This window comes from Carassius carassius, chromosome 27 (assembly GCF_963082965.1).
Source record: "Carassius carassius chromosome 27, fCarCar2.1, whole genome shotgun sequence".
NCBI classification, from domain to species: Eukaryota; Metazoa; Chordata; class Actinopteri; order Cypriniformes; family Cyprinidae; genus Carassius; species Carassius carassius.
This window is the reverse complement of record NC_081781.1, coordinates 30,801,120-30,823,941: the sequence shown is the minus strand read 5'-3', so window position 1 is coordinate 30,823,941 and position 22,822 is coordinate 30,801,120. Positions and strand designations below refer to the sequence as shown.

Below are 22,822 nucleotides of genomic sequence, written 5' to 3'. Positions count from 1 at the left end.
TGGCTTGGCCTAGAGAAGGATGTGAGGGAGTATGTGAGGTGCTGTCGTCGATGTGTGATCAGCAAGACGCCTGAACCGGAGGGTTGTGTATCGTTGGAGAACATCATTACAACAGAGCCCATTGAACTCGTCCGCATAGACTTTTGGTCAGCGGAGGACTCTGCCAACCGGTCCCTGGATGTTCTTGTTGTTACAGATCACTTCACAAAAATGGCTAATGCCTTCTTGTGTCCAAATCAGTCTGCCAAAGCAGTGGCGCATCAACTGTGGCATAACTATTTCTGTGTGTATGGCTTCCCAAGCTGAATTCACTACGACCGAGGAGCCAACTTTGAGAGTGCCCTGATCGCTGAACTTTTGAATATCGCTGTAGTCCAGAAATCAAGGACAACTCCATATCATCCAATGGGGAATGGAGCTTGTGAGAGGATGAACAGAAGCCTGGGCAATATGATACGTGCTCTGCCGGCAAAGACCAAGCACAAATGGCCGCAGGTACTCAAATCTCTCACTTTTGCGTATAATTGCACCATCCACGAGACCACAGGGTATGCTCCTTTCCTGTTGATGTTTGGGAGGATTCCACAGCTGCCCATTGACCTGGTGTTTGGATCTGTTCTAGCCAATCCTGATGTTGTATCTTATGACAATTACGTCCAGGCTCTTCGGAGAGATATGAAGGAGGCAATGTGTGTTGCTCAGGCGTCTGCCAAGAAACAGCTTAAGAGACATGCTGATTTGTACAATAGGAGAGTCAAGGGGGGACCAATTGATGTTGGTGATAGAGTTTTGCTTGCCAACAAAGGAGCACGTGGAAAACGGAAGTTTGCTGACCTTTGGGAGGATACTGTGTACACTGTTGTTGGACTTAATGCAGACAGTCATACCTACAGAATTCAGCACAGCGGTAGTGGTGTTATGAAGACTGTACATCATAACCTTAAAATGCCAGTTAACTTTCTTCCTCTTTCTGATGATGATTTGGAAGGTGAGCCATCCGAAGACCACCTGAGTGCCTCAGAGAGTGTTGATTCTGTGGTTGCTGACGTGTCTGTGGATGCTACCAATTACAGAACACGAGAGTGGGTCTCACAGCTACCTTCTGATGATGCAGACTTGGACAATGTGGAGGAAGCTACAGATGTTTTTGAACCAACACAGGCTGTGGATGCGACTCAGGCAAATTAATTAGACCATAATGTGACTGACAGCTCTAACACTGCCCAGCTGGGACCAGAGGGTAATGAGGATGTTGAGAGTATGAAAAAGAGTGTAGCAGAATCTGCTGTAGAGCAAGTTGATACATCTGCTTCTGTTCCTTTGAGTGTTTCAACTCATCTACTGGTGGTCGTTTTGAGGAAAACAATTCAAAGTCAAATATCAGTGTTCATAACTTCCCTGCTGGAAGTTCACTAAGTCGTGTGAGATCCAGGGCTGGTAGATTGTTTAAACCAGTGACTAGATTCATTGAGATAATGAACCAGCAAAAAGTTCTGGGGTAAACATAAATATGTTGCTTGAGTTTTTTTATTTTTTTTATGGTAACTCATCTTTTTCTTTTCTTTTCTTCCTGGTATACATTTTGCGGGTATTAGTTAATATTAATGTAAATGTTACTGTGATGTTTTTATTCATGTAATTTGGTTATTTTGAGAGAATGTGATGTATTAATAAATTGAGACTGGAGTGAAGTCTCGCTGCTGAGCAACTTGTGTGTCCAAGTGTATGAATTGTCATTGGTTACACTGTAAAACTTTTCACTGTAAATTTACAGTAAAATACTGGCAGCTGGGTTGCCAGCCACATACTGTATTTTTACAGAACTAGTACTGTAAACAGAATTTACAGTACTAGTTCTGTAAACCGTTGTACTGTAAATTTACAGTAAAATACTGGCAGCTGGGTTGCCAGCCACATACTGTATTTTTACAGAACTAGTACTGTAAACAGAATTTACAGTACTAGTTCTGTAAACCGTTGTTCTGTAAATTTACAGTAAAATACTGGCAGGTGGGTTGCCAGCCACATACTGTATTTTCCTAAATTAACAGTACTGCACTGCAATTACAAAATACAGCATATACCACAATTTTACAGACATTTTTAAAAACATTTTTACAGGGAAAACATTATACTCTGAACTTTAAACAAGAAAATAGAAACCAACAACATTATTTGTGTTTTAAAACATTTATTTTAAAAGCAACGACCAGACATTTGCCTTATATGAACACATTTGGCTGAAATGCCAGCTGTTTTTTTTTTTTTTTTACATTTAAAATGTTAGTTAAACACTTAACACTTTATAATAAAGTAATCTTGTTAACCTTAAACAAATGTACCTTTTTTTCAGAAATGTAAAGAGTCAAAAAAAGAATAGAACCTCAAAATGGCTGAAATGGCAGTTGTATTTTATAAATGGAATTAACGATGCAGTAATCATAATTACTTTTAATGTACTTGCTGACAGGATCTAAACAAAGTTCCATTCAAAGTCTGCAAGTTTTCGCAGAAGTGAGGAAACTGGTGGGCTTACAGTGGCGTTCTTTTTTTGCACAACTTGGCCAGTTTTCTTTGAAGTCACTTTTCCTTTTTTTGCTTTTGATCCACGTTCAGGATTGATGTCAACAAAGCGTCTAAAATGCAGAAAAGAGGAAAAAACACAATCAAATATTATAGACTGTGCATATAGAGAGAGAGAGAGAGAGAGATTTAACCATTATTCACCCAGCTTATTAACAATATAATCCCCTCATCAGGTACTGAATCAGGGCCTACCAGAGTGTGAGTTGAAATGCAGCCATAAACCCTGTTTATGTAGAGCACACATTACCAAATCCAGTCCAAACATTTGTGACTTCATTAATTTAACTAAATTTCAACCTAGGGTCCTTTGCACCATGACCTTGAGCCAAATACTAAGATGGCGCAAGCCCTTACAAGCTTTTACCAAATCACGGAAGTGACCTCCACGTCTGTGTTAGCGGTAGCATTCGCCGTCAGGCAATTGTTATTTAATAAACTCCTGATGTACTTATAAGCCTTCCAATCCCTCGTTTTAGGAGTACAGAACCTATTTGTACTACTGTAGAAGTTTGGTACCGTTCTGGTCATCATTATTAGTGGGGGGGGGGGGGTGTTTGGCTCAATGTCATGGTGAAAATGACCCTAGGTTGATTTTACTCTGAACCATCCCTTTAAATACCCTTATTTTACGAAGGCCTAGACCTGGCTTAAAGGGTAAGTTCACCGAAATATAAAATATGTCATATATGACTCACCCTCATGTCGTTCCAAACCTGTAAGACCACAGTTTAAGATATCTTAGATTTAGTCCGAGAGCTTTCTGATCCTCCATTGCAAATGTATCTACGGTCTACTGTCCATGTCCAGAAAGATAAGAAAAACATCATCAAAGTAGTCCATGTGACATCAGAGGGTCAGTTAGAATTTTTTGAAGCATTGAAAATACATTTTGATCCAAAAATAACAACAATTATGACTTTATTCAACATTGTCTTCTCTTCCGGGTCGGTTCTGAGCAAGTTCACGACGCTGCTGACGTGTTTTCTGGTGTGCCCAATAACAAAGATAGCACATCAGCAGCGTCACCGCAGTGTTGTGAACGCACTCACAACAGAAATATTCTAACCGACCCTCTGATGTCACATGGACTACTTTGATGATGTTTTTCTTACCTTTCTGGACATGGACAGTAGACCGTACACACAGCTTCAATGGAGGGAATGAGAGCTCTCGGACTAAATCTGAACTATCTTAAACCGTGTTCTGAAGATGAACGGAGGTCTTACGGGTTTGGAACGACATGAGGGTGAGTTATTAATGACATAATTTACATTTTTCTGTGAACTAACCCTTTAAGCTAAGCCCTGTCTGCACTGCAAAAAAATGCTTTTCTTTTTGTCTGGTTTCCTGTCCGAATATTAAAAAAAAAATCCTAAATCAAGATGCATTTACTAGATACGTAAAATAAGATAAGATATAATGTCTTGTTTTCCAAGGGAATTACTCCAAATTAAGGTTTTTTTTGAGACTGGAAACAAGACAAAAACACTAAGTAAGAAAAGCATGTTTTGCAGTGTGTGAAACCAGGTCCATATTGTTATTCCCAGTAGTCAGCTGTACAAAACGTTTATAAAAATTCAGTCTAAAACAATTCAGTCTAAAACATATATTTCAAATATGCTAATGACTTACCTCTGAACAAACTCAAGGGTGCATGCTGCCTCTTCCTGGTACTGTAAATTGAAATTATAGAAGGAGGCAAACAGCGCTGCCAGGCCAGTGATGAAGTTGGGCTGTGCTCCTTCACACACAACTTGACCCTCCAAACTCAACATCCAGCGCTGGTTGCTCAGAGATTGACCTGTAATAAAAATAAAAATCAGAAGGAAAAAGTAATAATATTATTGTGGGTTCCAGTTTGGTTCTATGTAGTTGTCTATTCATAATTCTACATAACTGTTAAAAGAACTCTGTTCACAGGATACACCATTTCATTCTGCCTTAGTAGTGCTTTTGGGTAGGGTTCATCAATACAGTAATACTATAATTTAATTTATATGAGCAATTTCCTATTTAGAGGAATAGTTTTCCCTGGTTAAATGAAAGTAGTGTTAGAGTTAATTAGCTGGACTTCACAACCACACAATTTTGCTGAACACAGTTGATTCTTCCATACATATGTTGCCAATTAAAATCTGTTTTATATTTCTCATACCATCACCATTCTCTTCCTGAAAAAAGTCACAATATTGAAACAACAACCCACTGCAAAAGATGCTTTTCTTAGTTACTATTTTGTCTAGATTCCAGACAAATAACTACAAGTTATTACATCAAGAATAATAAACTAGACAAGTAAAAATGATGTCTTTTTTTCTGAAAATTGTTTACTTAAACTTTTTTTTTTTTGCAATAACATTTCGGAAAACAATAATTTTTTTTACTTGTCTAGTAAATTCTTCTTCATGCAAAAAAAAAGACACTTGGGAACAAAAAATAAATAGAAGTTAAGTAAAACATTTTTTTTGCAGTGGGGCAAGTAAATGATGACTTGCTCTTCACTTTAAGGTTAAACAACTTTATTGTTTACATACCAAGAAATATAAGGCGTGGACTCTGGCAAATGAAGAGAATGCTGGACATCAGATGGAGTCGCAAATTCCTGAAACAAATTTTTAAAAAGACAGTACAACCATGATCAACAGACCAATCCATAAAAGAGATTATAGATAAATTAGATTGGTTGAATGATCTCTATTTACATCTGCTTGAAGGAAAACCCCATCTAACTTCTCTTTGAAGTGTGCAAGGAGTAGTTGTATGACCATGGCATCCACATCATTTTCACCTCTAGAGAGAATACTTCGAATGTCATCATTGGTTGGTTTGCTTTTGAAAAATTCAATTATGATTTGTCCACACTCCTGTATAGACAATTCCAAACATCTGAGCACTTTTTTGTCAGTAAGCTGTTCAAAATGTCCATATATATGCCTCTGTGTGAAGAGATATGGCCATTTAGTTTTGATATCTGCAATTGTAGGGGATGGGGTTGCATTGATCATGTGACGCTGAAGCCAATAGGTTCCCTCCATGAGCTTGCAAACGTCTCCTCTCTCTGCTCCAGAGATTCCTTCATGAAGATGCATCTCCTCAATCTTCTGACGTTTCACTTCAAGACTGTCATAAGTTTCACCAGGTGGAAGAGCAGGCTGCCATCTTGTACAACCATACGAGTCAGTGGAACTTCGTTTTCTAGTAGTTCCGGTGTCACTTCTTTGGATCCTATGATGACTTAGTGTATTTGTTCGATTCAGGTGCTCTATGCGTACTTTCAGCTGTGAAAGAACAGATTCATATCCACCCCCAACCTGCTTGTCACCCAACATGTCAGCAAAAGACTTTGGATACTGGCTCACTATTTTGCGACTAACAGTGAGACACTGTGATCTGGTGGGGTTCTTGTCATGTTTTCTCATTTCGTCAGCAAGGATTCTAATCATTTGTCTTCGATCAGAAGGAGAAGGTCTCTGTCCATTCTCAACAGCAGTCTTTATACCATCTGGCATTAAGTTCCAGGGAACTTGGAAATTTTCAGTCCATGAATGTGTGGCACTGGCTGATGCTAAACTGCTTGATGTTGGCTTTGAGGAGCTTGATGGAGGTGAACCAAGAGTAGTGTTTGTTTCGGGGGGAACCGAGGGGAGAACCTCAGCAGGTGGCAGTACGACTGTGCAGTTTTGATGTTCTGTGTTTATATATATATAAATAAATAATCAGTTATTGTATCAAATTACATAATAAACAGTACTGGAATGCATTTTAACAGATAAAAGGGATAGTTCACACAAAAAAATTAAACATTCTGTCTTTAATTTCTCACCCTCACGTAATTCCAAACCAGAAAGACTTTTGTTCACTTTGTTACATAAATGAAGATATTCCTGATAAAATCCAAGAGACTTCTGTCCCTTTATAGACAGTATACTCAACTTCCACTTTCCGTATAGTAATCTATATGACTCCAGTGGTTTAACTTTAATGTTAGAAGTGGTTTGTTTAACCCCAGAAACTAAAAACAATGTACCACTTTATTTACAAAATAATAATCTCATCAATTTCAATTTTGATAATTTCATCAAAAATATCTTCATCTGTGTACTGAAGATGAAAGATTGTATTGCTTGTTTGGAATAACTTGAGAGTGAGTAATTAATGACAAGGTTTCCATTTTTGGGTGAATAAATCCTTTAAATTTTCATATACTATATTTGTGTTGTTTTTTTTTTTTTTTACATCAACTTTATCTTTACCTTGATTTTTCCATGAACTAAGAAGTTTTCTGCATTGGATAGGTCTTATAAACTCCAAAATGTCATCTTTTACATAAATCAAATCATCCAAGCTTTCGACACCTTGGCCCATGAGCTTCTCAACAAGCTGGTTGGTTACATCTGGAGATAGGCTTGGCAACACCAACAGTACAGCATCTTTCAGGACTTCTTTCATTCCAGACATTATTCTAAAAAATTGGGAAGGAATGATGGAGAACAATTACTGACAAGCCACACAATGAATATTCTGGCAGAGGATAGTAATTAAGTAGACTGTCTTGATTTATACATAGGTAGCCTTGATCTTGTGGTTTCAAGCAATGAACTCCCTGGTCTATAAGACAAAAAGACTGACTTTTCTTTGTGACAAAATACACATTGCAATTGTCATGTACAATAATTAAATGAATGTTCCCAAACACAATTCCCTCATCATTCTTCTGCAAAACAACATGCATGTTTTTTTTATAAAGTGTTCTCTTTACAGTCACTTCATTACATGCTACTGTATTCCCTGGCTGAAAGTTAAGACAAGCAACAGATCCTTGAATGTCATCATTGTAGTCATTGACATGAAACTCTATTCCCCTCTCTGCCACAACATTTTCAGGGAAAGGGCTTCCAGCATTTAGGTAAGCCTGAAGAAGTTGATGTCTTTCTGCCAATGTAGCACTCAAGTTCTTGAAATTGTGCAATTTTCTTGCACACTGTTTAAAGTATGAGTGCTTACTTTCAAAGCGTAGTGTCCAGAGGCGAATAAGTGGACCAAAACGACCAGTGAGTTCAGGATAATGACACAGGTAGTGGTGCTTTGGCTTAAGGGGATGCTTTGGAAAAACCACCTTTCGAGTCTCAATATACTCCTCTATTAGCAGTGATAAATATGCAATCTGACCAGTATTAATGGAAGGAGCACAGATGAGCTCTGCTATCTGTCTGAGTTGAAGTACTAACTGCCATACCTCATTTTCAGTTGGACAGACAATCTTTTCCCCAACCAAAAGAGGTAAAAGCCGGAGAAGGCACCAATTCTGAACTGCATGTCCACTTAATTTCCCAGTACCAGGAGTCACCTCAACTGGTTTATCACGCGCATCATTCCCAAGATACTTAAACTGGTTAATACGATGATTTAGTTCAGTGTATGTGAACTGTTTCTCCTGATTCACAAGTTGATCGATATACAAAACAAGGTCAAATGACACAACACCTTCAAAAAGATCTTGTCCAAGACAGGGAGGTAATCCTGGCTGGCAAACGTGAAAATATTTCAGGTCATTAAAGGGAGAATTACATTTGACACCAATTGCAATTTTAGTTTGATCAGCATCCAAATCCTTAAGATTTTGCTCATACGACTCCACAGTTCTTGTTAATGCCTTTGTTAGGGGAGCTGAGTTAAATGTCTGGCGGTCAATTTCACAGTATCTGCAAAAGTTTTTACTTTTACTGAAATTCTCAACAAAGCCACCAATGTAATGTGATCCAAGGTTATCGCCAGCTATGGCACACAATGTACCTTTGTGCACCTTTCCATCCGCTAACTCAACACCATTTTCCTCAAGGTCTTTAAGGTCTTTTACCAGAGTTGCAAAGACCAAATCTTGTCCAAAAAATCTAAAATCTTGTTCCCTACACAGCAGAACTAGCTGCATAGGGTCAATGCCTGACCTACAGTGAGGCAGCAGGTTTGCAAGTGTCATGTAAACGGCAAGAATTTTGTGCTTTTTCTTACCAGAACCAAGTGGATTGGCAACTTCAAAAGCATCTTCATACAAGATTATAGCTAATGAATCTTTATCAGTTTTGAACAGCATATTTTCATCAATATTGTTGCCATCCCATACATCAGAGAGGATATCTTTTGCTCTGACTTCAGATCGTGAATTATTATGTTGTTCTATCACTGATTTACAGCAGAACAGTGCTTCTAAGCTTTTCTTAATAGGAATGTATTGAGCAAAGCTTTCCTTGCCAGATTCATTTTGACCAAGACAGACTGGGACAGGATCCACAAACTTAAAATTGTCTTTATAAAAAGACTTTCTTCTCTTATCAGTGCTAAGTGTATTAATATTAGACCTCCGAAAAAGATCATCAGTTTGCAAGACATCAAAAACACTCTTTATATCATTTTCAGAAATACCAAGTGCAATCAATTTTTCCCCTAGCTTGAGTAGCAAATGAGACTGGCTAATATCATGGATGTCTTGCATCCCCTCAATTACCGACTGAATCACAGATGATGGGAGAATATGCTTTGCCTGTAACTTGAGATAAAACAGAGCCATGTTTTTCAAAAAAAGAGATTCATCTGCATTATCTGGCAAAAGTGCATTCTCCAACTGCTCTATGCCATCACCACAATCAAAGAATTCAGACTGTGGATGTGAGTGTTCGGCCATGTTAGATGCCTCACCATACGGCATCTGTACTGAAACATTTGACTGCAGTATAGTACGACGCAAACTTTCTGCTGAAGAATTCCTAACTGCTCAACAGATGACTTTGAGGGCCTGTCTTTGTGATCCCTGAATATGTGAGCTTTGAAAGCAGTGAACTTTTTAAATGTTCTGGAGCAATCCGGAATACCACATTTGAAAAGGGAATTTGGAACATGACTATGGATTTTCATGTGCTGGCAAAATGCTGACAACGATTCAAAAGTACAATCGCAGAACTGACAACATGGCATTTTTGCACGTGGACTAGACACTACTAAAGCACTTACTTTAGCACTGGATTTTTCATCAGATTATAAAACCTGAAACGAAGAAAAAAAAGCAGATCAGCCAAATGACATGATGGTAAATCACTCGGTGGCACGAGTGATTTTTATTTTATATAACTTATATAACCAGGTCATGCAAATGAAATGGTATGCTGGCTGTGTGAATTGTCGAAGTTAAGTTAATGTGACGTTACTTGTTAAAAAATGAGGTTTTTTTCGCGGTAGAAAACAACGCTCGCAAAATCAATCAACTATTCGTGTAACTTAAACAATGTAGAAAACCGAACGTAATAATTAAATATAAATAGATTGGCTTACCGTATCAGTCAGTTAAACAGTCTTCTCAAGCGCTAAAATCCACTTTTGCTCACAGATGCATGAGCGATTCTTCCTCCCGACGTTAACCGTTTCTGCTGCGTCACAGGCAATATTTGAAAGCCCCACACAAAAGCTCACAAGAAACGAAGCTCACACGAACCAAAAAGCTTAATTACAAATTCACAAAATCTCACACAGTTGGCACATCAGTTTGCGTCACGTCTCATCTGAATTTGAGCGCGAATACAATCAATCCCACAATGCAATGCATTTACAGTCTGATACTGTATTACGAATTTATCGGGAGGAAAACAGAAATGTGCTGTATATTTACAGCTGCTCTGTAAATTATACAGCCTTATACTGTATTATGGAAATACAGTACAATTCTGTAAGAAATTCGCTGTAAATTTACAGTAAAGGGTTACAGTGTAGCTAACATGTAACGGCATGTTTTTCTAAGAGTGTCTAGGGGATTGGCCACCCCTCTTTTCACTTTAATTCCTGTGAAAATTATTTCTGTGAATATTCCTGTGGGGAATAGTGTCTACACTGAATTGAACTGACAATTTCATGAAATTTTGAACACTTTGTAATTTTTTTTTGATTTTCTCTCTTAATGTTAATGGTTCTTGAGGTTATGTATCTGGTGTAGTTTGGTAGTCCGTAATGTGTATGTATTTTTTGGTCACTATTTTGGAGCTATTTGTGCAGAAGCAAGTGGAATTCAGCAGGGGGGAGTGTAACAGGTCAAATATGTGCTTCCACTTGCTACATTTATTTTCATGTATGGCCCCTTTAATTGCACTCTCCGCCCAGATCTGGTAGGATGATTAACTGGTTCCGGTAGAGTCATTAGACTCGCGCCAGTCGAGAGTGTGAATGGCCGCAGTGTGTGAGTGCTCCATGTCTTAAATATTTTTTTGTAATTATATAATCATTTTATAGGTTAATACTGAATTAAATTTGTATTTAGAAGTATGTTATATGATTTGGATTTGTGTCACTTTTATATGTATTGTAATATCGAGTTTAATGTTCACCTTCAGTAAAATATCCACGAGGGTGATGACTGAAGCTGATCACCACTGTTCTATGTTATCAACAGGTACAGACCATGAGTTTCTAATGTGTTGATTTATTTTCTGTAGTTTATGTAAATGAGTCATTAGACTCGCGCAGCCGAGACTGTGAATGGCCGCAGTGTTACAATATCCACGAGGGTGATGACTGAAGCTGATCACCGCTGTTCTATGTTATCAACAGAATGAACATCCATCTTAAAATTACGATTTGGTGTCCGAGTTCAACACAACACAATGCAGAGACAACACTGTTGAAATAAGAAGACATAATGCACAGCTTGTATGAATCTACGTGACCGTCTTGAGATGACAACACAGAGTATATACTTTACATTTGAAGCCAGCTTACCTAAATACTTGGGACTTTGTCATGCCGGTTGAGTTGTGTAGTCACAAGCTGTCCACCTCTTCCACCCTGATAACAACACACAGACAAACAGCTTGAATTATTCCTGCTTTTAGTTCTTCAAATCAATTATGTGATGCTGCCATCATGTTCATAGTTTTATAAATATAAAGCAATTACAGCAAGTCCTAACTATTTTAAATTTGAGTGAATTTGTGGTTAATTTGCATTAATTCATATAATCCCATTTGTATTTTTTCATTCAATTTCCCTAAGAGTTCGGTTTACAGTGGAGCTTCTGTCACGGTTGGTAGAACCATTGTCTCATTTTGATTTATGTGGGTAGGGTTAGGTGTGTGTCTCGTTATCACTGATTGTTTCATGTGGCCATGACTGCCAATTGTTCCATCAGCTGCAGCTGCCACTCATTTCCTGCTCCCTATTTATTGCCTTGTCTTTCGGCTTGTGTTTGTCAGACGTTGTTTGAAGTCTCCCATGTTTGTGCCTGGTGTTTTCGCCCTTGATAGTTTCCTGTTTCACTCAAGACAGATCACTTCACTCCTGTACTCACCGTGGGTTCTTCACCATCCTCTCTCACCTCAGGATTGCCTGTCTCAGTCCCTGTGTCTGGTTCTGGACCTGATCCCTGGCCGCGAGAGATCCGCCCATTATTCATCGTGTGGCTTTCTGTTTATTCTCTGACGTTCTGTGTAAACTTGGTTCATTAAATCTTCATTACACTTGCATTTGCTTCCTCTCCTACTTTGCCAATACAGAGAGATCTGACCATTCATGGAAGCAGCAAGCTCAACCTTGCTGGCGGATTTCATCCATCACAGCATCTCCCGGATGGATCAGCAGCAGGAGAGCATAACCAACACCAGACGCGCAGTTCAAGCACTCGTGACGCAGGTGTCCGAGCTCACCCAGCCGATCCAACAACTTAGCATTCCCGCTGTGCCGACCGCACCGCCTGTCCCCCAGCCGTACCAGAGACGAGCCATCGACCAGAGCCTCGCCTACCCATTCCCGAGAGTTATGCCAGTTAGCCGAACTTCTTTAGAGCATTCCTTATCAGATGTTTAATGCATTTCTCATTGCAGCCCCGATCGTTCGAGACGGAGGAGTCTAAAGTGGCTTTCGTCCTTGCGCTACTTACGAGATGGGCAGCCTTGTGGGGAACGGCGATGTGGGAGAAACGGGACCCATGCTGCGCCTCTATTCATGCTCTCACCGCAGAGATGAAAAGGGTCTTTGACAGAGCGGTAGCTGGCAAGGAGGCTGCCAGAAGACTCACGGATCTTAGGCAGGGTGACTATTCTGCTGCGGACTACTAGATCGAATTTCACACGCTTTATATGCTGGATTTACCTCCTAGACTCAACGGATTAATTGACTTGGCTCTCCAGGTTGATGCCCGCATTGATCAACTGGAACAACATGCTCGATCTACACGCACTACCGGAAGCACTGGAGTTCGTAGCAGCAGCACGGAGAACACAGCCGGTCCCGTCGTCGATCACGAGCCCATGCAGGTGGGGAGAGCTCGGCGGTCCCGGGAGGAGAGAAGAGAGGCGGAGGTCTCGTGGACTCTGCCTTTACTGTGGTGGCTCTGGACATTTCTTACACTCTTGCCTGGTAAAAGAACAAGCCCGGTAGTAAGTTTGAGGCTACTATCGGGTGGGATCTCCACCGGAAAGTCCTCATCATCTACTCTTCTTCCGGTGAGACTGAGAGGGGCCAATGACACCTACACAGTCAGGCACTCCTGGACTATGGAGCTGAGGGTAATTTTATGGACACTCATCTGGCACACCAGTTAAAACTCCCCATCACGTCTCTGTCCTATCAGATTTCCATCAAAGCTCTCAATGGTCAAGAACTCCCCAACATCACACTCACGACTGGTCCCATAACCCTCATCTCCTCCAGCAATCACACCGAGACTATTCCATTCCTCCTCCTGGACTCCCCTGTTGCACCCATTGTTTTAGGCCACCCTTGGCTGGCTAAGCATAATCCTCGGGTGGATTGGGGCTCGAACTCTATAACTATGTGGAGCAAGCATTGTCACAATTCCTGTCTGGTGTCTGCTTGTTCGTCTGTCTGGTACTGTGTTTCAGGAGAAGGTAGCGGTTCTGTCAAACATGCCCGCAAAGTAACTGGACCTGAAGGAGGTGTTCAGTAAGTCTCGCACTGCTTCTCTTCCTCCGCGTCATCCCTATGACTGTGCTATAGATTTATTACCAGGTAAGTCTCCGTCTAAGAGCAAACTTTACTCTCTTTCTATTCCTGAGAGGGAGGCCATGGAGAAATATATTTCTGATTCTCTAGCAACTGGGTTCATCCGACCTTCCTCTTCTCCTGCGGGGGCAGGGTTCTTTTTTGTTGGTAAGAAGGATGGTTCTTTGCGACCTTGTATTGATTACCGAGAGCTGAACAACATCACGGTGAAGAATACGTATCCTTTGCCATTGATGTCTTCAGGCTTCGAGAGGTTGCAAGGAGCATCCATTTTCACAAAATTGGATTTATGTAAGGCATATCATTTGGATCGCATCAGGAAGGGGGATGAATGGAAAACCGCTTTCAACCCCCCCAGAGGGCATTTTGAATATTTGGTTATGCCATTCGGCCTTTTCAACTCCCCAGCGGTTTTTCAGGCACTCGTGAATAACGTGTTGATAGACATGGTAGATCAATTCATATATTTTTACCTGGATGATATATTGATCTTTTCTTCGTCTCTCTAGGAACATGTTCAACATGTCAGGTGAGTGCTTCAGAGGTTGCTAGAGAATGGGATTTTTGTCAAGGCAGAGAAATTTGCTTTTCATGCACAGTCTGTTTCTTTTCTACGTTACATCGTCTCTTCTAAGGGAGTGCGCATGGATCCTGACAAGGTTAACCCTCTGGAGTCGATTAACACGGATACGCGTTATGAGTCATTTTCTCCTGATAACCCCGAAAAGAACTTCAATTACACTTTCAGTTTTAATCGTACAGATAAGAGCAATACATCAATCGAATCTGTAAAGGGACTACTTTTTTTTTGATACAGACATAATAACAACAAAACTTTGTGCACTTATAAAATAAAGATAACAAACTTGTCTGCGCTGATCTTCATTTACAAGCACGTCATTAAAATGAACTGTAACTCCGTGAATACTCAACGAAGAGACATGAGAGAGATATCTATAGAAAGTTTGACATGTCTACTTTTAAACTAAACAAGTTTAAAAGTAAACAAGTGCCGCCGAAAACAGATATTCTGTGGTAAAGTAATCCATATGAAAACAACGCAATGTCTGTTTTTCATGTCTCCCTTCATTATATCTAATGTGACCACGCCCCCGCGCTGAACGCCCTATTCAGATTCAAACTGAAGTGCGCAGCTTGAATACGCCCATAACAGAAGAAAAAGCAGCGAGACTGTTCTTCAAGTTTTTATTTTACTGTTTGCTTCGCGATGAGAGGAATAAGACATAATTCACCCCAAAAAGATGTGATGTGGTTGAGGATTTGAGAAATGGATTTCCTCAGAAAAAAAGAATGAAGCACTTTATTCAGCAGAGATCATGAACATGAGTAAGTCTCTTTTTATTTATTTATATACTTGTACTAGTTATCACATAAAGTGTAAACATTTTACTAGTTAGACTTTTTCCAAACTATAATTCCTGACTAAATGTATAATCAAGTGAAATATTATGAAGTTTCAATAACAATATACAATACTATACCATTCAAAAGCTTGATGTAAATAATATAAATGTAACAAATAAATGTAACTGTAACAAATGTAACAAAAAATGGTGTTCTTTTAAGTTATCCCCCCTAAAAAAACTGAAAAATATTCTCAGCTCTTTTCAACATTAATAATAATAATAATAATGGTAATAATAATAATAATAACAATAAATGTTTTTTTTGATAGAAAATAAGATTGTTAAAAGGATTTCTGAAGGATTGTGTGACTTGAGTAATGGTGCAAAAAATTAGTTTGAAAGTCAGCTTTGATTGTTTCTAATAAACTGTTTAACTGCTCCCCCAAGTGGATATTAAATTATGTTGTGGGATAATTAAATGTATTCTAAATAAACTACAAACATAAAATTATATAGATTTATTTTGTCCTCACATTCTTTCTTGTAACTCCTCCCTCACAATGGCCAGAGCTGACTGAGAGGCTCATTATGCAGCTCATTATGCAGGCTTTTGTCTTCTCAGGTGTAAATCACAATGATATTCATAATAGTTGACGCCTACTTGCATATGACATTTACCAACAAAAAGTGTCTTAGAAAATTTAAATCAATATATTGTTTTCTGTAAGTGAGTAAACAAGATGATTTTCACATCATTTAGAAAGAAAAATTCTAGGCTGCAAGCTCCAGTTCTCAAAAATCCCGGGAACCAATGTTCTTTATGTGTTTTTCACTAACCACGCACAACACAATCATGTACATACATGCTGCTCACATATTATTATAGCCCAGTTTGTGCTGATTACAGTGAGATTAGACTTTAACCATTTAGATATTTATAAGAAACTGAAAAAAGCACAAATGTCAGGGCATGACAAAACTTCTCCAGGCCCCAAAAATACCCTTAGACTCCAGAGGGTTAAGGCTGTGATAGATTGGCCAAGTCTAGATTCCCATAAGGCCCTACAGAGGTTTCTGGGATTCGCCAACTTCTATCTGCGTTTCATTCGTAATTTCAGCCAACTAGCCGCACTTCTGACCACCTTGACCTCCTCCAGAACTATGTTCAGGTGGTCCGATACAGCCGAGACTGCATTTTCAAACCTAAAGAACCGCTTCGTTTCGGCTCCCATCTTAGTCGCCCCTGATCCCACACGTCAGTTCATGGTGGAGGTTGATGCATCAGAGGTGGGGGTAGGTGCGGTTCTTTCCCAACGCGCTTCCTCAGACGACAAGATGCATCCTTGCACTTTTTTGTCCCATCGACCGATTCACGAAGGCAGCACATTTCATTCCCTTGTCTAAATTACCTTCAGCCAAGGAGACAGCGGTTACTGTAATTGATCACGTCTTTTGGTTAAATGGCCTCCCGATGGACGTGGTCTCTGACAGGGGTTCCCAATTTGTATCTAAATTCTGTTTTGTAAATTATTGGATATAGAGCCAACCAAGATTTGGAGAGAAATGTTGCGATGTTTGGTATCCAAGAATCCTTCATCCTGGAGCAAACAACTCTCTATGGTTGAGAATGCACATAACTCCTTACCAGTGTCATCCACGGGCCTCTCTCCATTTGAGTGTAGTATAGGTTATCAGCCACGAGTTTTCCTAGTCGCGGTTCCCTCCGCTCACGCCTTCATCCAGAGGTTCCACCGCACATGGACCAGAGCCCGTGAGACTCTGCTCCAGGTGAGGGCGCACACTAAGGCTAAGGCCGATCGCCTTGGTCAAGGCCTTCCGTATACGTTGTGGGTCAAAAAGTGTGGCTTTCTACCAACAACATTCCGCTCCATTCCATTACCAATAAGTTAGCTCCCAAATGTATTGGCACGTTCCCTGTCACCAAGATTATTAGTCTGGTGACAGTCCGACTCAAATTTTCTCCAGCGTACAGGAGAATTCATCCTGCCTTTCATGTATCAAAAATCAAACCCGTGTTTTACTCACGTATTAATCCGGCCACACCAGTCCCCCCCCCCCCGTGCCGAATGCCATAACCTGTTTCACTCAAGATGGATTGCTTCACTCCTATACTCACCGTGGGTTCTTCACCATCCTCTCTCACCTCAGGATTGCCCGTTTCAGTCCCTGTGTCACGCTCTCCTGCTGTCTGGTTCAGAACCCGATCCCTGGCCATTAGAGATCCGCCCCTTATTCATTGTGTGGCTTTCTGTTTATTCTCTGATGTTCTGTGTGAACTTGATTCATTAAATCCTCATTACACTTGCATTTGCTTCTTCTCCTACTTTGCCATTACAGATCCATACATACCTTAAAAAAAATAATTACATAGTACAATCATACAAAATTGCACTCATGAGAATTTTCTCACGAGATCAGGTTGAAAAAACACATGGTTTATGAATACACAAAACAAACTGACCCTGCTCTACTACAGTGAATACCATGATTATGATTTATGCTTATGGTCATTTTGTGCAGATCGCAAAATTTAGGATCCAGATTTTACATTTTACATCTCCTAGTAACCCAACCAGGGTTATTATAATTAATTAAAACTAAAACTGAAACTAAAATTAAAACCATTAAAAAAATTATAATAATGTCTATATATTTCAGATACTTGGCAAAATAACATTTCTAGTTTTAATTTAGTTAAATTTGATGTTATACAATAACTGAAACTGAAATAAAAATAATAAAAAAGTATACATAAAACAAAAATGATTAAATTTGACAAAAACAACAAAACGACACACACACATAAATACATTTTATATATATATAAAATAGGTTGAACATGAAACTGAAATTTTTGTAAATGCAATGCATAGAACATGCAATATGCTAGAACAGTAGCAGTGATTCACGAATGACGGACTGACGTAGACAATTTCTTTTTCTTTTCTGTACTACAGGAAGTCAGTAGACACATCACCACATGAGGCGGACGCACACAGAAAGAAAGACTGAGAGAGAGGAAGTTGTGCTGCTCAATGTGGAAAATCTCACCTGAGAATGCCGATGCAGAGACTGACCACAATATAGTAGAGCGAGTAGAAGCACACCATACACATCAGCAGGTTCTGAAGAAGAGCCTGGCCACAGACACAACCACACTCAGTGCTTTCGAAAAAAAAAAAAAAAAAAAAAAATCTATACATTATGTAACCTAGTTGTTTGGAATTTGCTTGGTGAGCTCAGCAACAATAATAACATGCATTAAAATACTTACATAAATACAACATGTGCTATTAGAATGAAATGCAGATGTACAGATACCAGAGGAATTAAGAGCATGTTGCTCTTAATTAATTAATTTAACATGCTCTATTGTTGCAGAGGCCTGAACTATTCCTGTACATGGTCATGGTCTTTACCCAGGTGTCATGCAGCTTGCTGTTGATGGGCAGGTGTTGTCCATGGTGTCTGATAAGTGAAGCCCAACGATATGAATGGCCAGCGATTCTCTGATCGGTGCTCTCGCAGGTAGCATTAGACTGAATCAGTGCATCTGTCATGGCTGCTCTTAATAAGATTAGCAACACTGTGATACGCTTCTGTAAATCTGGACAGGATAAAGCCCACCTCCAGGCCCGGGCTACACTAACTAATTAGCCACACACACTAAAAATACTCCTGGTAAAGTAAGGCTGTGCTAGAATACCTCACATTAGCATCCTGCGAGCACAGTTGGCTGTAAGGTCTTGTTTCTGTTCTACAGCACTGCTAACTTATGAGCACCTTTCAGAAATGTTGCAGGTTTCAGATTAATACTGTGCTTCAATTGCAATTCATGGGTAAAACAATGTGTGCCTACTTGTTTGAAATAAAATCTGGGTCAGTCCTGTTAGGAAGCAACTTTTGAATCATTAAATTGAATTTTCTTGTTTTGAAATTTAAATTATTATTTATTTAAATAAAGGGAATTCACTCACACTTTATTTTAAGGTCCAATTCTCGCAATTAACAAACCATTCACTACAGCTTCTGCCTCAGTAAACTACTAATTTGCTTATTAATAGTTAGTAAGGTTGTTAAATTTAGGTGCTGGGTAGGATTAGGGATATAGATTATGTCATGCAAAATATGTTCTTTATAAGCATTAATAAATAGCAAATATGTTAATAATATGCATGCTCATAAGCAACTAGATAATTGTGAGAGTTGGTCCCTATACTAAAGTGTTACTGGCAAAAATGGCAACATCCACAACGTTTTACCAAACGTAGCTATTTTTCATTCATTCCAATGCTCACTTGCTTGTGATTAAAAAAAAGAAAAAAAAGAATGAAAACTGAAAATGTTGTCCTCATTTTAAGTCAAACGTATGTGTGAGATTCTAGAGAACTGCATTTTCCCAACTTTGTCACCAGTTAAGTTGAGCAAAGTGAGTCTATGTAGACATCATTTTATGAACACCTTTAGGATGAATGTGAACACTGACTGCAAGCTGGTCCTCACTTCATAAACCTGGAGCTTCTTCTCTCAAATATAAAGGCTCTAAACAGAATAACCATTGTGGGTTCCCCAAAGAACCTTTCAGTGAACAGTTCTTAGAAGAACCATTTATAATTTTAGTGTGAAGAACATTTTAATAATATGAAGAACCTTTTCCCAAAAATATAGACATCAGAAAGGTTTCATAGATGGTAATGGTTCTTCATGGATAAAGATTTTTTAAGGAAACAGTTCACCTACAAATGGAAATTAGCTGAAACTGTGCCCACCCTCAGTCCATCTGAGATGTAGATTAGTTTGTTTCTTCATCAGATTTGGAGAAACGCAGCATTACATCACTTGCTCACCAATGGATGTGGATGGGTGCCGTCAGAAAGAGAGTCCAAACAGCTGAAAAAAACATCACAATAACCCACAGCACTCCAGTCAAACAGTTAACATCTTGACAAGAAACAAATCAATCATTAAGATGTTTTTTTTTTTTTTACTTCGAGCTGTTGCATCAAGTTAAAATACGAGTCTATAATCCATAATAAAGCTTCCTCCAAAGAGAAAGTGTTCTGGTCCGAATCAGGAGAGAAATCTGCACAGATCAAGCAGCATTTACAAACCGAAACAGCTGTAAACAAAGTTGTAAATATATTGTTTTTTAAAAAACCCTCTATGATGGATTTTTTTTTGGGGGGGGGTGAACTTTTCCTTTAAGAGCAAAAGGTAAGAAAAAATACAAAAATACAAAGTTGCATATATTAAGAAATATTAAAAAATTAGTTGACTGGCTTCAAATGTCAGTGGTAATAGTGATCTTATATGATCCTACAAAACCAGCCTAAGTAATCTAATATAAGACTTCAATATGTAGAGGTGCACTAACTGAAACAAGGTAACACGGGATTGCAGAAATCTATATAGTGTGACAAGAGCTGCTATTAAAGCCTCACCTCTGCCTTGAAAAGTCATCTCTTTGGCCTTTGAACTCAATTTGCAACATAAATCCTGCATGACACTGAGCCATCAGCCAAAACCAGTAAAACCAAAACCAGCTACTGCAGGCATGCAACTCCGGACGAGTGATCACAGTCATTTTAATAAAGCAGCAAATAAATTTACATCTTTAGTCTAAATCGATTACCTGACAAATAACTGGAGTTAGATGCAGTGTTGAAGCCTAAGAGGAGAGCATGCAGGCACAAATGACATCAAATAAATCAATCAATGCAGCTCTGCCTGGTTGTGGAAGCTGTGTGGCCGGTTTATTTGATCATTGTTCATCATTTAGTGTTGTTTCCATAGCTATAAGATCAATTCTACATCATCAGCATCATTTATGTTTTGTTATGTGTTACTGTCAGGAAATAAAAACGAGGTACTTACTGTATATGTGCCTTCACACACATTAAACAGTTAAACACACTTTCAAGAGATGAAGGTCTGCAAAAACTCACTCATTTTAATACTGAACTTAGTAGTAGGCTATAATTCAGTATATTTTAGTTTAATAGTATCTAGTGTTGCTGTAAACTGTTTAATGTGATTTATTTTGTGTAGTTTACAGTAGGCTACAGTGTAGCTCAATATAGTTTGTAGTGTTGTGTTGTTCTGTAGCTCTATACAGCTCAGTTCAGTAGTTGAGGATCAGTAGTTCATGGATATCTGAAACTAGAGCACTGCACAGCGTTTGTTTGCATCGCATTTCTCCATCTCTGGGCAATGAACCCACGAGAGTTTGATCGTTCGTGTTTACTGAGAGGTTTCTATACATTTTGGAAGGCTGGGTCGCACGCACGAATTTATTTTTAGTAACAAACAAGCAATGGCGATGTTTAACTCCACCGGACCCCGTCACCGCTCGTTCAAAGAGCCGCAGGCGGGTTTCTGAGGAGGCTGCTGGGCCGGTGGGACCCTCGAGATCTGTCGCAATTGTTTCAGCGCAAAACTTTCGATATTGTCATGATGACGGGCGAGTGTGAAGCGCGACGGCTGCACTGCGCATGCGCACTGGAGTCCGCCTGGCCAATTTCTCAGTACTCGTGGGAGAATTTGGGTAAGAAACAGACAAATTAAAACAATCGCACGCTAGAATAAACTGCTCGTCTTGCATTTTCTACTCTGTAATAAACCTTTATGCGCCGCCTCAGACTTTCGCGGGAGGTTTAATGCGAAGGAATAAGAACGAAAGTTAGATTTAAAGTAGAAAACGCCTGGACGTGTCATCAATAATATGAGCAGCAGGAAGAGAGTATGAAATAAAGAATAACGCTAACGAATGACACTCAAAATAGACGCAGTCGATAGAAAGGATCAAAGTGTGCATGTGCGGCTGATGGCAGGAATAAAGCATGTATTTATGAGTCTGTGTAGAATAATGCAAAGCAGTAGTGCATTGCTCCTGTGTGCTGGGAACGACAGGAACTGATCGTGCCAAACAAAACACGTCTCGTGCGATCGGCTCAATCATGCACTTCAAAAATGTCATTGATCAGCAATAATGTCGCGATTCGCCAGGCCCGTGTCTTTCAATTATATAGTGAATATAATTCCTGCTCCGCCATTTTGGGAAACTGCCTTTAAAACACATTAAAGAAAAGTGTTTTAATATCTGATCCTGTGCCGTCTGAAATATGTCATCGCAGCTCATCGTCGTCGATGTTTAGGGGAAAATAATACTGCACTGTCATTCAGTGCAGTATTATTCAGTGTGCATTCAGTGGAAACTATTTAATACAATAGAGCTGCACGCAAGAAATACACACAGACCTTAAAACAAACGCGATTAACAAGAAAATCCGGCGCAGTAATACTCAAAGTGGAAAATTAACATGCATTTCATTTGATCGTCGTCGTCTTCGGATTTAATCTACATCATCATTATTTAAAAAACAAACAAAAAAAAACATGTTATTCAAATATATGACGGAATATTGCACTTCAAATAGAAAACTAAAGCGAAACCATGTTAAAATGAATCAAAACACGCGATTCGCTGACACAATGTTGCAATATGTGACAATATTGCCTGCATTTCTTTTTATTCATTGTTGAACGGGGCTTGAAAGTTTCCAGCGCCGCGGATGAAGGGCGAGCAGCAGCGCGATCTGCTGGTGGATCCGGGAATGACACACATGCGCTAGGCCTCATGCTAACAAACACACACACTCACACCAGAGACACACACACTCGCCTGAAACTTGCTTCTGTGCCCTAAAGATTGCCTGTTAATACAACGATTATGCCGTCTTCCAGTTTAACTTGTTACAGTGCTAAACTGGTTACAATGCTAAACAGTGTGTTATGTTGTGTTGTGCTGCTTTGTGGTTGTCCAAGGGTAACACAGGTAAAAGAAGGTTTGA

General features: G+C 39.3%; 1 protein-coding gene and 1 long non-coding RNA gene across 3 annotated transcripts in view; one reads left to right on the top strand and one right to left on the bottom strand.

Moving 5' to 3' along the window:
* The window catches only part of LOC132107362 (uncharacterized), a 31,006-nt gene extending 12,159 nt beyond the window's left edge, over positions 1-18,847 (bottom strand). The window contains exons 1-3 of the long non-coding RNA XR_009424291.1: positions 18,392-18,847; positions 18,024-18,109; positions 11,344-11,409 (exon numbers count right to left, since the gene is read on the bottom strand). This is a non-coding gene — a long non-coding RNA (uncharacterized LOC132107362). The remainder of the gene's footprint in view (positions 1-11,343; positions 11,410-18,023; positions 18,110-18,391) is intronic.
* A 2,428-nt stretch (positions 18,848-21,275) lies between these two features.
* LOC132107149 (lethal(3)malignant brain tumor-like protein 3) overlaps positions 21,276-22,822 on the top strand; it is a 78,638-nt gene continuing 77,091 nt past the window's right edge. The window contains exon 1 of one of the 2 annotated variants that reach the window (XM_059513378.1): positions 21,276-21,516. The gene's annotated coding sequence lies outside the window, so the exon portion shown is untranslated. The remainder of the gene's footprint in view (positions 21,517-22,822) is intronic. The other variant, XM_059513379.1, reaches the window with a different exon arrangement.